Below are 17,553 nucleotides of genomic sequence, written 5' to 3' on the forward strand. Positions count from 1 at the left end.
CATGTCTCCTGTGAGGTAATACAAACTTTTCCAGCTGTTTCCTTGCATATAAAATTAGGTGATTTGACAAACTTTCTTGAGGGTCTCTGTCTCTGGCCTGTCTCATGCTTTTACAGGTCTTGCATGCTCTGACTTCTGGATTTGACAAGGTAGGGCAATGTTTCTCCAAATTGATGCTGGGCACCACCTGCATCGGGATCTCCTGGGGTGCCTAAAAAAAAAAAAAAAAAAGCGGATCCTGGGGTTGTCCCAAACCGTCTGAATCAGAAACACTGGGAGTTGGGGCCCAGGGCTTCTGATTTTAAACGAGGTCTCCAGGTTATTCTTAGGTACGCCAAAGTTTGAGATGTACGTAGGTCTTGTGTCCTAAAAGCATCTTCCTTTTTCATAAGACAGGCCTTCCAGGTTTGGAAAGAGAAACAGGGCCCCAGCTGTGTGTGTCTGTCCCCTGGCCTGGCCATCCTTTTGGAGGGCCGCGGCTGTGATTACGGAGCTTACCTGGTCCAGCCCCTGTGCGCACGGAGTCCGCCCTTCCCCTTCTGGGGCGCACCTGTGCCTGCTCCCTTCAACACCGGGGTGAATGTGAGCAGAGGAGTGGGAGTCCCTCCTCCCGGGCTCTGGAGCCTTTTCCTTTCCCGGAGGGAGGGACGGAGGGACGGAGGGTGCGCTGGCGGCAGCCGGTGGGGGGGGCCCCGGGGCAGCTCGCGCCTTGCAGCAGCGCCTCGCCCGGGTCCGCCGGGGAGGGGGAAGCGGGGTACTGGGCCCCCCCCGGCCCGCCTCCCCGAGCCGGCCGTGCCCGCCGCCGCCCCGCTCTGTCGGGCCGGGCGGTGTCGCGGGCGTGGCCTCGGCCGCGCGCGGCTCGGGGCTGCGGGGCCGTTGGCCCTCCCGCACCCCCTCGCCGGGGCCCTTCCCTGTGCCGCGGTCGTGGTGACAGTCAGCGGGACCCGCCGGCGCGGACCGCGGCGCCCGGGCAGCAGGCGCGCTCGCCCCGGCCCCGGCCCCGGCCCCGGCCCCCGCCCCGGCCCCGCCCCCGCCCCGGGGCCCCCGCCTCGCCCGCCGGCGGGCTGAGCGCGAGCCGGGCCGCCGCTCGGGCGCTTCGGGAGGGCGCCGCCTCAGCGCTCGTATATGGCAAAGTTTGTCGCCGAGCTCCTGGGCTGCACGTTGCCGAGCAAGGGCGCCGCTCCCATGTTCGAGGTAGGTGGAGGGCGTGTCCCCGCGGCCGCGAGCCCCGAGCGCGGCCCTGGGGTCCCGGTGTGCGCGTGCACGGGGGCGCAGTCTCGCCTGCCCGCCTTGCGCCTCCAGTCCGCCCGGGCAGGGCGCGGAGGGCGAGCAGCAGACCCGAAGCCCGGGACCTCGGCGACTCCGGTTTTTCCTTCCTTAGTTGACAGGTTGACAGGCGAGCACGGTTTTTTTTTTTTTTTTTTTTTTTTTTGTCAATCTGGACTGACTTTTGCGAGTTGCTCTTTACCTAAAATGCCAGGAATGTCTGAAGATGAGCAGTATCCTCTCACCCCTCTTGCGCTTCATTTCCCACCCCGACCCCCTTTTAATCTTGGGGGGGGGTTAACAGTAAAGATCTTTAGGTCAGAAGGTTTCTTCCCTTCCCCCGACCTCCAGCACACTGCAAACTCCGCGAAGCTAACTCATTTCTTCGGTGGGTGAGATACGCTGGGGAGGGGAAGGGTTAACATGGGATTTGCCAGATCAGGTGAGCACATGGCAGCTCTGAAGGCAGGTACATCGAATTGCTCACACCTGCCTGAGGCGGCAGTGGCGCTGCTGTAAGCATCTCTGCAGGGCATCACTTAGGAGAAGGCTGGCGGCTTGTCCTACTGAGGGGAACCGTGGCGGCAACGGTTTAATGGGAAACCGATACTGGCTGCTCAGTAGGGAGCTCCACACTGTGCACAGGCACCCCCTTCCCTTAGGTCTAGTGGGAACAGTATATCCTTTGTCTCTATCTACCCAACAGAGCAGAGGCCACAGCTGTGATGTCCAGGTTAACCAGCGCTGTGTGATCTCGGGGGCGCTCCTTGCTGAGTCCCAGGGCCTGACGACCCTTCCTGCCAGCCTCAGGGCTACTGGAGGAGCCACCTCAGCCCTCTCTCTGCAGTTTCCTGACTGGTCAGGGAAAGCAGAATTTAGGGTCTTCTCTCATGGGTGTGAGAGCTGGTCCTTCAGCAAGGCAAATCTTCAGGCTGCAAACTCACATGCTTCCCTGGCTGCAGTGAATCTCGTCTCCCCTTTGGCGCTGTAGGTGTTCTTACCTTCTGAGGTCCTGTGGTCACGTTGCTTTGATTTTCGAGCTCCAGTTGCCCAAGGCATAACGTCTGTTGTGTGACAAATCGGTTTTTAAGCAGGGAGATCTCAATAGTAAGTGATCAAGAGCAGCTGGGAAAACAGGAGCAGACTGGGAGAAACCAGACTGAAATGCCTGGGTGCTTGGTGGCCTGAAATCTAAAAAAAAATCATGAAAAGTCTGAAAAAGTAAAGGTTTCCAGGTCCACAGCTAAAATCAGCTGTCTCCTTTGGCATGTTACATCTCTGCCCACCTCCTTCTCTGTGATGTAAATGTTTGGTAGCATTTGGGGGTCATTTCAGAGAGGTGAGATGCTCCTTTAAAATTGCTTTTCCCTCTGACTTTGTCTTCATTGTATTTGGATTTTCATTTTAACTAAATTATTTTTTAAAATATTTTATTTTTAAGTAATCCCTACACCCAACATGAGGTTCAAACTCATACCCAGAAGATCAAGAGTCGCATGTGCCACCAATGGAGCCAACCAGCCAGGCTCCCCTGGATTTTTTTTTTTTTTAAAGCCAGTTTTTTTTTTTTTAAGATTTTAATTTATTTATTCATGAGAGACACAGAAGGAAAGAGGCAGAGACATAGGCGGAGGGAGGAGAAGCAGGCTCCAAGCAGGGAACCCGACGTGGGACTCCATACCTAGAGTCCAGGATCACACCCTGGGCTGAAGGCAGACTCTTAACCGCTGAGCCACCCAAGCGTCCCCTCCCCTCGATTTTTGTTTTTAAGTTATCGACCCACAGCAATTTTGTTGTATGTACTGTCTTTTGGTTGTATATTCCTGTCTGTTTGGTCTTCCAGCCAATGGATGCCCCACCTTGATTTCTTGGAATTACTGGCTCTCAATCATTGCTGATTGGAGGGCAGCTTAAAAAGTAGTCAGAGACATACTTAGACAATTTTTTTAAATTTTTATTTATTTATGATAGTCACAGAGAGAGAAAGAGAGAGAGGCAGAGACATAGGCAGAGGGAGAAGCAGGCTCCATGCACCGGGAGCCCGATGTGGGATTCGATCCCGGGTCTCCAGGATCGCGCCCTGGGCCAAAGGCAGGCGCCAAACCGCTGCGCCACCCAGGGATCCCCATACTTAGACAATTAAGAAAATGAGTAGCTGTTTTGTCTTTGAAGAGCTTCTGGGAAAGGCAATTCCCTCAGTCCTCCATAACTCCGTATATCTTGCTTTGTGTTCTTTTCTACCCAAATGGGGGCAGGAGCTACTACAATCTCTGCTTTCTCCTTTCTACAGATGATTGATTTATTGTTGACTTGAATCACCCCATCAGGTATCGCTTTTAATCAGTGTTGCTGGAAGAGTTAAGAGATCATGCCATCCCTACCTAGAGGGGAAAATCTGCCCAAAGAGATGAATAACTGAGTCAGGAATGTGTTTTGAGGTTGCTTTCTTCTCAGGCAACATTATGAATTCTTATTCATAAATGAGCTCTCTATATTTGGGAGGGAAAGAAATGTGTAAGAAAGATATTCTTAAACCTTTCTAAATATTCATTTCCTAAAAGTGAAAGTGATAGGACATGAGAAATTTTAGGCAGCCTTTCATTTCCACCAAATGCTCTAATTCTAACTTTGGAGGCTACCTTTAGTTGCAGGGAGATCAAGAGAAGAGATGGATGTTTTCATAATGAATGGCCTTTGGTCTCATTTTGGTTAGGAGGAGGCCAACAATGTGGTTTCTTCCTACACCGGCCAGTTTGGTTTGCAAACAGATTTCTGCCTGAAAGAGTACTGAATCCCTACAGGACCTCTTGTGTGTTTACTGTTGTGTGACAAGGGAGAACGGGTGACAGGTTATGGAGAACAAAGGGGCAGAAAGTCACTGGTGTTGGAAAACAGGTCCAGTGTGTACCTTGCTGTGTCATCTTCAGAGGCTAAGGACAGATGGTGTGCATTTGAAACACAGTGTCTTCATGATCATTTTGCTAATCTTCCCTTTACGTTGTCTTAGTATTTAAGTTTATGAACTAAGTCTTTGAGAGACAATTTTAAAATTTCAAGAATAAATAAAAGGGTAATAAGTTTATCTCAGTCACGGTGGTGCCCGGAGCACTGGGCAAGATTTTTGAAATAATGTTTGTGCCTCACCAAGGCAGAGCTTCTGCGGAAAGAGTGGGCTTTCTGTATGTTCTGATGGCTATAGAGGTAGGACATTCTAAGAGTACAGCGGTGGTTTCAGACCTAGCAGGTCCTACTTACATGTGTCCCATATGCTTAGGTGAATGGATGTCTGGCCCTGATGTCCATTCCTGCCCCTGTCAGCTTTGCCATATTATGAACCTGTCTCCCATCTCAGCCTCAGTGTTGCTTTGTATTGTGCCTTCCTGATAGTCAGTGATGGGGTCTGGTTTCAGAGCAGAAAAAGGCGGAGAATTATACAGTCAGAGGTGACTACTTTTTCTCCTACTGGGTCCCCTTCCCTCAGTCTGCAAACCTGCATTTTTAATGCTGCCATCCTTTGTCATCTAACCTGGAGGGGCACCTTTCGGGGGCCACATCCATTGAGCAGAACACATCTGGCCTTACAATAACTGTCATGATTGTCTACTCTGGTAGACATTGTTTTAAGGGCAGAGCATCGACAATCTCAGCTATCTTCCCGATAGGTTCATGATATAGGCATCAACAACCATGCTTTACAGACGGGAGAATTGAGGTTTACAGAGGTTAAGTAGTTTGGTTAAGGTCACTCTAGCGACATGTGTTAGAGTGAGGATCTCAAAGTTCATCTCCCTTCTTCAACTATGGTTACTTGCTATGTGGTGTTTTGTTTTTTGTTTTCCATCTCAGCTTTATTCCTAGCTATACTCTTTCTCTTTGGAAATAGGAAAGGTAAACACCTGCATTCTTTCGTTCTTTCCCCTTCATGGTGTTACCGTTGGGATGGTGTGAGCACCTTACTCCTGGAAATGTTCAATCAAAGGCTGATTGAACTCAGAGGAATTGTGAAGGGAAAGATTCAAGTTCAATCACCATGAACCTTGACGGATAGCTTCCACTTAGGAAGCATTTCCTGCGTGTTGTCCTGTTTTATTCCCCAATGACATTATGAGGTTAAGTTGTATTGTCATCTCTCTTTTGGAAGTGAGGGAGCCAGGGCTCAGGGTCATTACCGGAATTGTGCAAGGTTACTCCCTACTATGGATCGGGTCTGAGAGGATTTACTTCCGATTCCACAGTGCTTGGCCAGCCAGCTGTGCTGACTTAGCTGATCTTTTCCTCGCCTCTGGTTGCTGCCTCCTCCACTCGATCTTTTGGAACATTGCCCAAGTAATTTTCCTTAATAGCCCAACTCAACTCAGTGTCCATTTATATACCCCCAATTCTTTGGTGCTTTGCCTTTGCATGCAGCTGCAGCAGGGAAAGCAGTTCCCCTTGACAGTGTGCTCACTACCTGACTTTCTTCTGAATTTCTTGTCCGGTCTTTCCTTCCTCTGACTATCCTCCTAGCAACTTTGGTCTATGCCCATTTCTCCATCATGTCCTCTTGCTGCTGAGCTGTTGCTCTGCCTGGAGTGTCCCCCCCCCGCCCCCCAATTCATCTATTAAAGTTTTCTCTTTCTGCAAGGTTCAGCTCAGATCCCGCCTCTAGCCCCAGCCCCCTTGGACACAGCCAGGCCTCTACTGCAGGCCTACTGAATACTATCGGTGTGTTTCTATATGAGACCTAGGGCAACTTTCTCTTGTAACTTCTCTGTGCTTCAGTTTTCTGTCTTCAGTGGGGACGATAGCAGTGCGGAATGCAGAGTGGCTAGGGGTAAATGAGTTAATGCCTGGAAAGTGCTTAGAATGGTGCCCAGTGCATGGTCATTGCTGAGATCCTTGCCTGCATTGTCTCTGACCTCTTCAGGCTCAAGAACTAAGTATTTTTTCTTTCTACAGCCCCCAGTAGAGTACTGTACACATCATTTTGCATCACATAAGTAACTGATGGATCAAATAGATCTTCCAACTCTGCAGGTTTATGATTTTCTTTGCTCTTAAACTATTTGTTGTTTTTCTGAAGTTTCAATTTAACCAGCACCCTGTGTTTTTATTTGCTAATCTGGCAACCCCATCTTACCTTTCTCCTCCATCCCTCAGAACCCAGGCCCTAAAGTCCAATCCTACTCAACTGTAGAAGCTTGTCCTTATCTTTCCCTCATAACGGCCTCTATCTGACGGAGACCCTGTCCCAAGCCAAGGAAACTACCTATAGGGAACTGCAGTTGGGCAACCATCTGTCCCCATCGCCTCACTAGTATGGAAATGCTGAAGTGAGCAAGTTTTCTTCTGCAAGTGTCAGATCTGAGAGTGAGAGAGGTGTTATCACTGGCATCCTATTTATTCATTCTTCATGTGTTTGCCAGTTCACGCAATCATTCATTCAGCTTAACAATAACCCAGAACCCTGGGACCAACTGCAACCATTCATTCATTAAACAAATGTTATTAAACCCTGGCTTTGTGTTAGGCACCCCATGGAAGCTTTGCTAAAAGACATTCAAACTATTTTAACTGTGACTCACAGTAAGAAATATATTTTACATTGCAATCCTGAATGCACACAGCTATTTATACCTATAACATTGAAATTAAGTTTCAAGAATAATACTTTTACTTATGACCGGGGACGTACTTTGATCTTTGCAGTTCCGTTCTTTCCATTCCATTTCTTCCATTCTATTAAGAATTAAACAGGGGAAGACCCACTGAATTGATTTCATGAGTTGTGACTCATGATTTGAAAAGCACTGCTATATAGGATGGTAAGATTCAATTTTTACAGAACAATTTGTACTACCTCATTATCCCAGTACTGTGCTTAAGCATTATGACACTATACATTAGGAAATTTTTGTGGTCTACCATGGGAAGCCAATCACCATGAATAACATTATGTTTTGGGAGAAAATATTTTCAGGATTTCAAACAACTAATTTACCAAATAACCTTTGATCAATATTCTGCCTCTAAACTGGGTAGAAGGTTTGGCATGTTACCTGAGCACATTTTATGATACGCCTTTTATTTAGAACACTACAGTTGGATCTCAATTTCTCTTGCTTTGCATCTACTAACAACAAATGTGCTCCATGGGCTGAATGACTCCCCAGGCTACATTTGTGGATCTTTCCAGTTTTATATTTTAATCGACCCCAACCCTTCTCTCTTGAAAGAATTTACACTTTCAAGCATTTTCCCCCTCTCTATTTGTGTGGTAAAGATCTTGATTTTGTCCATTACAATGAGCCCTTTTATTTAGATGAATCTTACATGCTGTCATCCACTTGGTCATTCTGATCGCCTTTAAGCATCTAAAGAATGAGCCAAGTCGTCAGGCTGTTTTGAAAGCAAATAATTTGGATGGACAAGGCTGTAGCTTCAGTGATTGGATGTTGGTGCCTGATCAGAAGGGAGAAGTTTACTTTGAGAATAATAGTTCCTTTTGCCACAGCTGGGCTTTCTCTGAGGGTCATTTGAATTTTAAGCTAATGGATACTGAGTTTGTCTTGTAAATTCAGAATTCAGTTTGTTTGAGAACCAATTGGATTGCTCTATCACATCTGAGCCGTTGTATATACGCACAGGCAACTCTACTTACCTTTTGTGTTAGCTGCTTTTAAACTCTGCTTGTGGTCCTAAATGCATGCATTTCATTTATAGGAATATTTGGTCCCATTATGATTACATCTGTCTAATGGCTTCTTGCTGAGAAGTCATTACATGATTTTTTCCTTTTTTGTATTTTGATAAGTAAAGGCTGGTGTTTCATATCTGTCAAATGGCCAGTGCTGGCTGCATGTCACAAGGAGCAGGAAAAGAGCGTCACTCTTTGATTTATTTCCTTTTGCTTAGTTCTTTTCAATTTGTAATAGTATTCTTGTACATTATGAATTTCTTTTCTTCACAAGTCTTTGATAAATAGGTCTGGTAGTGACATTCATGTTTAAAAAGTTTTACCTACTTGGAGTTACCTATAGGAGTGGCCCATAAATAAAATGACAACTTTTATTTATCTGAATTTCATGATGAGTAAGGACTGTGTTTTCTACCCTCAAAGAATCTTATTTAAAGATTTTTATTTATTTATTCATGAGAGACCCAGAGAGAGAAAGAGAGAGAGGCAGAGACACAGGCAGAGGGAGAAGCAGGCTCCACGTGAGGAGCCTGATGTGGGACTCAATCTGGGATCCTGGATCACGCCCTGAGCTGAAGGCAGACACTCAACCGCTGAGCCACCCAGGTGTCCCTCTACCCTCAAAGAATCTTAAATGTATCCTAGGTCTATTCTATTTCCCTTTCAAACACATTTTCAAAATGGCAGACTCATCGTCCTCCTTTCTACCCATCTGGAACCCCCCCTTTCTCCTTTCCAACTCCATCATCAGCCATCTTTTTAACCTAGAGTAGCACTTTGGTGCCATATTTGCATTCTTTCTTTTCTTTTTTCTTAACGAACAGTTTGTCAGTGACTCCTGCAGATTCTTTCTCGGACTTATACTTCTCTTTTTATTGCTACTGGTTTTTGTTCACTGATCTGACAAACATTTACTGAGTATGTACCATGACCAAGGAGCAGGGTCTGTAGGGGATTTGACAATAAGTAATAATTGGTTTGCTTCTTTCAAGTCACCCTCTTCTCCCCTTTCCTGAATTTGCTGCTATTGTACTACAATGCCTTTTCATGGTCACTTTCCCACACAAGAGTCTGTCTACATGACTTTCTGTTTCCAAAGGCTCAAGTCTTTAAAAAATGCTTAGGTTATTTTGAAGGTTTTCTCTTATATGTCTTACTCTGTCTTGTTTACTTTACTTCCTGCCATTAATTTTCTTCAGGGATCTTTTACAGGTCAAATGCAAGTGCTTGCCCCTGTGCCTTTGTTTTTTGCTACTTGCTTATCCTATCTTCATTCTTTCCTTTCTTCCTAACTAAACCCTACCTAATTTTCAGGGCCATAGTAAAGATCCAGCCATTCATGAAGGCTTCTCCAATTACAGGAAAGAGGCTAAGAATACACAGACAGGAGAATCAGATATTTGACTTCCAATCCTGGCTCCTTCAATTCTTTGCTACGTGACCTTAAATAAAATACTTCTTTGTATCCTGCTTTATTTTATTTTCTATAAAATTGGAATAATAATAGTAGCTATCTCATTGAGTTGTTATGAAGATTAAATTAGATAATTCAAACAAAATACTAAGCATAGTGCTTGGCATGTAGTAATTGACAAATAATATTAATAGTGATGATGATGATGATTATATACTTTCACCTTGATCCCAGTACCCTGGGGTGTCTCTCTCCTCCGACTATCTTAGGACATTCCTTTCACTTTTCTGAATTCTCTACAATGCTGAGCACAACATAGGTGCTCAATCAGTGCTCATTAATTTTGAAAACATGCCATATGCTGTTTTAGCAAAATCTGGGAACCAAATTACTTCTGAATATATTTAATTGTATTTTATGGAAATGTGACAGCCACTGTCCTTTAGTGACTTGCCCCTTAATCTGTGGGATGCTGACTTGGATTAAAGTTGTACAAATGTTGATAATCTTACATACAACTCTGGCAAATGCAGTACTTGAAAAATGTGCCAATTATAAATGCCATTTAAATGAAATTCAACCATAGATTGCAATATAATTAAACACAGAGTATTTTTTATTTTTCAATTGGTTTGCAAACATGTATCCTCAAAATAAGTCAAGTGAAGCAAATTCATGGTATAAGTTAAGATTTTATTCATCAGACTTTTATGTTGCATACTGCTGGTGTAGAATTCTGGCTGGAAGTCAGGTTAGATTATTCCAAAATTAATTTACTCCAAAGAATACTTACCCAGCGGGCTTTCTTATCCTATTTCTAGTGGGAAAGAGGGAGTAATGATGCCCTGCTTCTCTGGAAACTCCGTTGGATGGCCTGAAAGCTTGGAAATTTACTTTCAAGGAGATTATTTGAACTTGGCTGGAAGTCAAGTGAGGGAGCCTAGAGAGGCCCATGGGGCTGAAAGCTAGAGGGTAACAGGATTATGTATAGCAAAGAACCAACACCAGGAGTCTTAAGATCTGGTTTCTGGGGTGAGCTCATCACCTCATGGGCTGAATGCTATTGGGGGTAAATCTCCTTACCTCTCTGAGTGTCCATTTTTATAGCTCTAAAATGAAAGTAGCAATATTCGATTTGCTTTACTCACAGAAATGATGTGAGGCTCCAGAATAGTAATAAATGTGAAAGCCCTTTATAAAATGTCAAGCATTATACAAATGTGAATTGTTATTACTGACACTGTAATGGAGAGCACAGAAACATAAGGTGTATACTTGGCATCCCAGGCATGCAAGGATCTATTGGTGAATGGACTGTCAAGGATGGTGGGGATGGTTAGGAATAGAAATGCATCCGTTTAAATGGTAGAGAAGGAAATATGAAGCAGTCATAATTTACAACTAGAGCTTTAACCCCTGGGCAGTAAACTCTGGAATCTTCTTATACCTAGAAATTTACTTAATAAGGTGCTTAATAAGGATGACACTTAAATGAGTTTATGAGTGAAATTCTATCAACATTGGTGGGGAAGGTGGGGCAGATATCAGTCGCAGGAGGCAAATTGCAAGGAGGAATTACTAGGCTATGAAGAGGGTCTGAGAGGCTAGGATTGTAGTTTGCAGAAACATATGGTGGCTGTTGTTTGTACTCTCTCCCCTTGCCCTCTCCCCTGAGTCTACTACCCTGGGTCAGAAGAAAGAATGTGACCCCATAGGATCATCATCTATTGTTTCAGAGAGTAGAACTCAGAGAAGGGAACCCCTTCAAAGCAAGGGGAGCACTGTTGACCTGAGCAGAGCAGAGCAATACTGGATAGTCTCCTGCAGGAGCAGTTCAGGCTCATGGGCAATCTGGAGTCAACAAGCTCTATGGTTGTCTGGACTGGTTCCAGAGCTCACATGATGTCATTTACCCTGGAGGACACCTACCAGTACCAAAGAAGGAGGGATCCTTGGAAGAGAATCTGATGTTCTCAGGGTGGAGATGGGTTTATGTGGCCAGCAAAATTTGGGTATGTGATGATTTCCTTTGTAACCACATTTAGATACAGAATATTGGGCCATATCCTCCTTCTTAATCAGTGTCCTTCTTTCCTATGCCATTTTTTTTTAAGATTTTATTTATTTTTTCATGAGAGACACAGAAAGAGAGGCAAAGACATAGGTGGAGGGAGAAGCAGGCTCCCTGTGGGGAGCCCGCTGTGGGACTCGACCCCAGAACTCCGGGATCATGACCTAGGTGTCCCTTTCCTATTCCATTCTTGAATCAGTGTAGGCCTTTTGTGAAATCTAATGTCCCAGGCCTTTTTTTTTTTTTTTTGGTCCAACAATCTATTCTTGATGTTCATTTTAGCCAAATTTCATATATGTTAAAATTTATTGTATGTCTGTTAAGAGAAAGAAGGGTGGTGTGGGAAAGCTCAGAAGCACATCCAGAGCTACACACAGTTCTTTACTTCTGGAATGGCCATGATGATTAAACCACATGATTAGTGGTTAAAATGAATCCAGAAATCTCATTGATTTTATTGGCTAACTATGCTCTTAAACCTCAACTGTGTCGTGTATGTATGTGAGACCAAGTGCATGGGACACTTTCCAGGGGTTCACAAATCAAACTTCCTTTTCTGTTTTTTTAAAAAAGATTTTATTTATTTATTCATGAAAGACACAGAGAGGGAAAGGCAGAGACGTAGGCAGAGGGAGAAGCAGGCTCCAGGCAGGGAGCCTGATGTGGGACTCAATCCTGAGACCACGGATCATGCCTTGAGCCAAGGGCAGGTGCTCAACCGCTGAGCCACTCAGGCGTCCCCAAACTTCCTTTTCTTTTGAAAAGTTTCTCTTTTGCTTCCTTCCTCTCTTCCAGCTTAGGAAGGTCCTTTCTAAGAATCTGTGACATAGCTGTGTGTGATTTTCATTTTTTCCATCTCACTCTGCAAATAGAAACTGATTTCATTTTTTTCTCATGTATAAAGAAATTGTGCATCTGATTTCACAGGCCAGAAAGAAATGATTGGAAAGCATCCAGCCAGGCCCTGGGGAACCCCCTAAAATTATCCTCTACCTTATGGACTGTCCAGATTGTTTGTATGTGTGGCTAGGGAAGACGGGGGCAGGGAAGTGGGATTTGGGAAATAAAATTTTCTCATGCCCAGATGCTGTGAGTGAGTCAGATGGCTGGGTGAGTACTCTAATGCCTCCTGTGATTTTTAGGAGTTCATTTGCTTAGTGCCAGGTTTGGATGTCCAAGCAGCTGGGCGGACCCTCTGGGGTTCCTAGTTAATTTGGCTCCCCCTATGCACGTTGTACGGACTTCCCTTATGTGTGAATACTTCCTAGATAAATAAAGGGGTTTCTTTAGGGTTGCATCTTTGTTTCAGAATTGCTGTGAGTTAGAGTGACTAAGAAATATACTCTCACTTAGCAGAGTTGACGGATAATGGACCAATAATAACAGTTCTTTTGAATTTACCAAAACACCTTACATACATAATTTTATTAGAAATGGAAAAACAGTAGGGGATTATTTTACTCTATTTACAGATGGAGAAACTTGGGAACAGGGAATTAAGCAATACTAGCTTTGGAAAACAGCTTGGGTCTAAAATTGTCTAACCAACCTTGCACATAATAAAAATAATTTATCACCTTTTCTATGTATGACTTTCTTCTTCTTCTTTTTAAAGATCTTTTATTTATTTTGACAGAGAGAGGGAGAGGCAGAGACACAGGCAGAGGGAGAAGCAGGCTTCATTCACGGAGCCTGACGTGGGACTCGATCCCGGGTCTCCAGGATGAACCACCCAGGCTGCCCCTGACTTTCTTCTTCATAGAATTAAGAAGATAGCACTATAAAAATACCATCAATTGAGGGGAATCTGAGGGGCTCAGTCAGTTAAGCATCTGCCTTTGGCTCAGGTCATGATCTCCGGGTTCTGGGATCCAGGTCCACAATGGGTTCCCTGCTCAGTGGGGAGTCTACTTCTCCCCCTCCTTCTGCACCCCCTCCTCATTTTTTCTCTCTCTCTCTCTCAAATAAATAAATAAATAAATAAGTAAAATCTTAAAAAAAACTACCAATTAAAATAATAATTATTAAATTCTTTGCAAAATCACAAAGTGGTACCAAAAAATGTAAGGTGTCTTACCTCAGATACAGTTTGGAATAATGTAGAGTATGTCTAAATACCATAAAATATTATTTAAGTGAAAATTAGGGGCTTCTGGCTGGCTCAGTTGGTAGAGCATGGGACTCTTGATCTGAGGGTCATGTATTCAAGCCCCACATTGGGCATAGAGTTTACTCTAAAAAAGAAAAAGATAAATGAAAGATAAATTCCATTGTTAGTAAAGTTTCTTTCTATTTCTGGCCTTGAAAGTGAATATGATAACAAATGGGAGCAACTTTGATTATGAATTTTCAAAATCATTTTGAAGCCCTTCTTTGTCCTACAAAATTAGCATAAATCCCACCTGCCATTTCTAACTATCCCCATCTCCTCCTTTAAGTTCCTTATATCACTGGATGAAAAGTACCCAAGCCATGAACTATAAAGAATACTTAGATTTGTTTCTCTCATCAGACCATTCCTAAGGTACAGTGTGTTGGGGTGATTGCCCAGATTTTATCCTATGGGATCTCCTATCCTGCTGGCCGAAAGTGTCACCAGTAGAAGAGAATAATCAACAAATTTTGTGGCACAGTGGTTTATAGATTTTGAAGGTTCTTAAAGTATTATCATCCCCACTTGACAGACTTAGAAGCTGAGGTTCAGAGAGGTAAAGTGGATGCCCCCAGATAACCGTAGCCAGAGAAATTTGGAGCTAGGATTTCAGTTCTAGGTCTTCTGTTCCCAAGTTCCCCCACATTTTCTAGGGCAATCTAGCGTTAGCTGTGATGCCCTTACCAATGTAGGGGAGCAACCGAACCTCATATCCATGATTCATCTCAATAATGACTCCAGTGTGACTAAGGCAGAAGTTAGTGCTTCCCATTCCCTATATCTTTAGTGATATTAAAGACTGCATTAAAAAAAATGTTGGGGATCCCTGGGTGGCTCAGTGGTTTAGCAGTTGTCTTTGGCCCAGGGCATGATCCTGGAGTCCTGGGATCGAGTCTCACATCTGGCTCCCTGCATGGAACCTGCTTCTTCCCCTGCCTGTGTCTCTGCCTCTCTCTCTCTGTGTCTCTCATGAATAAATAAAATCTTTAAAAAAATGGTGAGATATATTCAACATTATATTAGTTTCAGGTGTACAATAAAGTGATTTGATATTTGCATATATTGTGAAATGATTACCACAATAAATCTAGTTAACATCTGTCACCATACAGTTACAGAATATATTTTTCCTTGTGAGGAAAATTTGTAAGATTTACTCTTTTAGGAACTTTTAAGTGTGCATTGCAGCTATTAGCTATAATCACCACGCTGTGTACAGTACATCCTAGGATTTATTTATTTTGTAACTGGAAGTTTATACTTTTGACCACCTTCTTTTTTTAATTTTTTAAATTTTTATTTATTTATGATAGTCACAGAGAGAGAGAGGCAGAGACACAGGCAGAGGGAGAAGCAGGCTCCATGCACTGGGAGCCCGACGTGGGATTCGATCCCGGGTCTCCAGGATCGCGCCCTGGGCCAAAGGCAGGCACCAAACCGCTGTGCCACCCAGGGATCCCTTGACCACCTTCTTCCATTCTCTCCACCCCCACCTCCCACCTCTGGCAATCACCAATCTATTCTCTGTATCTATGAATCTATGAGCTGCTTTTTTTTTTTTCCCCACACATAAGTGGGATGACATGGTATTTGCTTTCCCTATCTCTGACCTGTTTCACTTAGTATAGTGTCTTCAGGGAGGGTCCATCTGTGTTTTCACAAATAGCACAATTTCATCCTTTTTTATGGCTGAATGTACATCACATTGTCTTTGTCCATTTATCTGACAATGGACACTTGTTTCCATATTTTGGCTATTGTAAATCATGCTGCAGTGAACACAGGAGTGCAAATGTTCTTTGACTTAGTGTTTTTGTTTTCTTTGGATCAATACCCAAAAATGGAATTGCTGCATCATGTGGTAGTTCTATTTTAAATTTTTTGAGGAACCTCCATACTGTTTCCTATACTGGCTGCCCCTATCTCTTGTCTTTTTGATAATAGGCTGCCTTTTAATGATTATCTTCTAGAGTGTAAGCTAAATCTTCATTCTGTCATTCGTCGTTTATTATTTGTGTGACCATAGGCAAATTAATTAACTTCTCTAAGCTCAATGTCTTCATCTATAAAATGAAGACAGTAATTGTTATTAGGGTTAAATGAGAAAATACTTATAAAGTGTTAAGTACTGTGCTTGAAACGTAATTGAATTAGATGTTACCTTTCTTCTTATTTTTCCACTTCAAAACATTTTAATATCATTCCTCATGTATTAATTATTTGGAGGTGGGGTCAATTTTGAGTGGATATGTAATGGGTGTGGGGAAGGCTCCACTATAGAAAGCACCTGTAGTATACTTTGGGTCTGGCACACGTGAAAAGCAAATTAGATGCCACAGCACTAGTGATGATACAAAGATTGTTTTAATTTCTATTTTTTTCTGGGTAAATAAACCAGTGTGTACTTTTCTTTCTGAAGTCTCTTGCCCATAACATACTGCGCTATGCTGCTTACTCACTGAATAAGTAATTATTTAATCCCGGTTATGTGTCCTGTATATTTGCTTGGTGCTGTAAGGATTACAAAAGGAACAAGACAGGGATGTCTGGGTGGCTCAGCAGTTGAGCATCTGCCTTTGGCTCAGGGCGTGATCCCGGGGCCCGGAGATTGAGTCTCGCATTGGGCTTCCTGTGAGGAGCCTGCTTCTCCCTCTGCCTATGTCTCTGCCTCTCTCTCTCTGTGTCTCTCATGAATAAATAAATAAAATATATTTTTAAAAAAACCCGAAAACAAAAGGAACAAGACATAGTCTCCCTCTATTTGAGGAGGGTAGATTTCTAAGCACAAAAATGGAGGACTATTCTGAACTGAATGTGTGGTGGAAAACCAGTATGCCTATTCTAGGGAAAGGATTTCACAGACTAACTCTTACCAGCATGCTTCCAAGTGCTGTGACAACCACTTAAAATATTTGTCAAAAGAAGTAGTCAATTTCAGAAGAAATTCTGCTTTTCCAGATTGATGCTATAAATAGGTAGAATAGGTTATTTTTGTCTTACCACTTTTTAAGACCCAGCAATGATTAAAAATGGTAAAAAGGTGGCATTATGTCTGAGGTCATATCAAAACCTTTTTGAAACTGTGTCTCATTCGATTTTTTTGATTTTGTCTTGTAGTGCCTTAGGCAAGTTACTTTCTGCATATGTAAAATGCTCTAAATAAAAATATCTCACTGGGCTGTTATGCAGATTATATGAGATATGATGTAAAAGCGCTTAGCACAGCACCTGGTACATGGTAGCAAGTATCCAATTAGCAGTAGTTTTCTTTCTATATTGATGGCTATGCTCCTTGTCTTTTCTAAGCTCGCAGTTTAAATGAAGTCCTCCTTTCGAAGCTCCTCCTCCTGTTATCCACTTTTATTCTCCTATCCTCTGGAGCACTTCAATACTGTGTGGAGATCAGCATGGCTTTACATGCATAGCCCATCAAAGAGTTAATAATGCTGTGCTCCAACCTTTCTAGTTTACTGGAGCTACTTAATCAGAGAAATCTTTGTGGCTCTTTTCAGGCAACTCATTGATGTCCAAAGCAACTAATTAGAGAGAGGGAGTATAGAAAATCAATCTTTACTAACATTGACATTTCTTCCAATTTAAGCAGTTGGTTTGCTTACGTTCTTTGTGAAAACCTGTTGAGATCTAAAATTATCCCAGATGACTACATTAGAGAGTTTTAATAGGTTCTTAGTATTAGAATAAAGATTATTTGAACATTAAATACATAGTTAGAATTTGGAAGGGATCCAGCATATTGCATGAACCCACTAGACAAGTAGTTTGTACTCATGACACCATTAAAGAAGTCTCCTGTCAAGTTGGGGGGCAGCATAATTCTTTGAGAATGTAGCCTAATTAGAGCGAAGAGGTTTGTGTTCGGTATTTCCCTTCCCACCTCTAGTTCTTGATCTTTCTCCACTCTGTACTCTGGGGAGCCAACCTGTATGAAATACATCTGCAGGTTTCTCTTGGCC

Source organism: Nyctereutes procyonoides, unplaced genomic scaffold, assembly GCF_905146905.1.
Source record: "Nyctereutes procyonoides isolate TBG_1078 unplaced genomic scaffold, NYPRO_anot_genome, whole genome shotgun sequence".
In the NCBI taxonomy this organism is placed as follows: domain Eukaryota; kingdom Metazoa; phylum Chordata; class Mammalia; order Carnivora; family Canidae; genus Nyctereutes; species Nyctereutes procyonoides.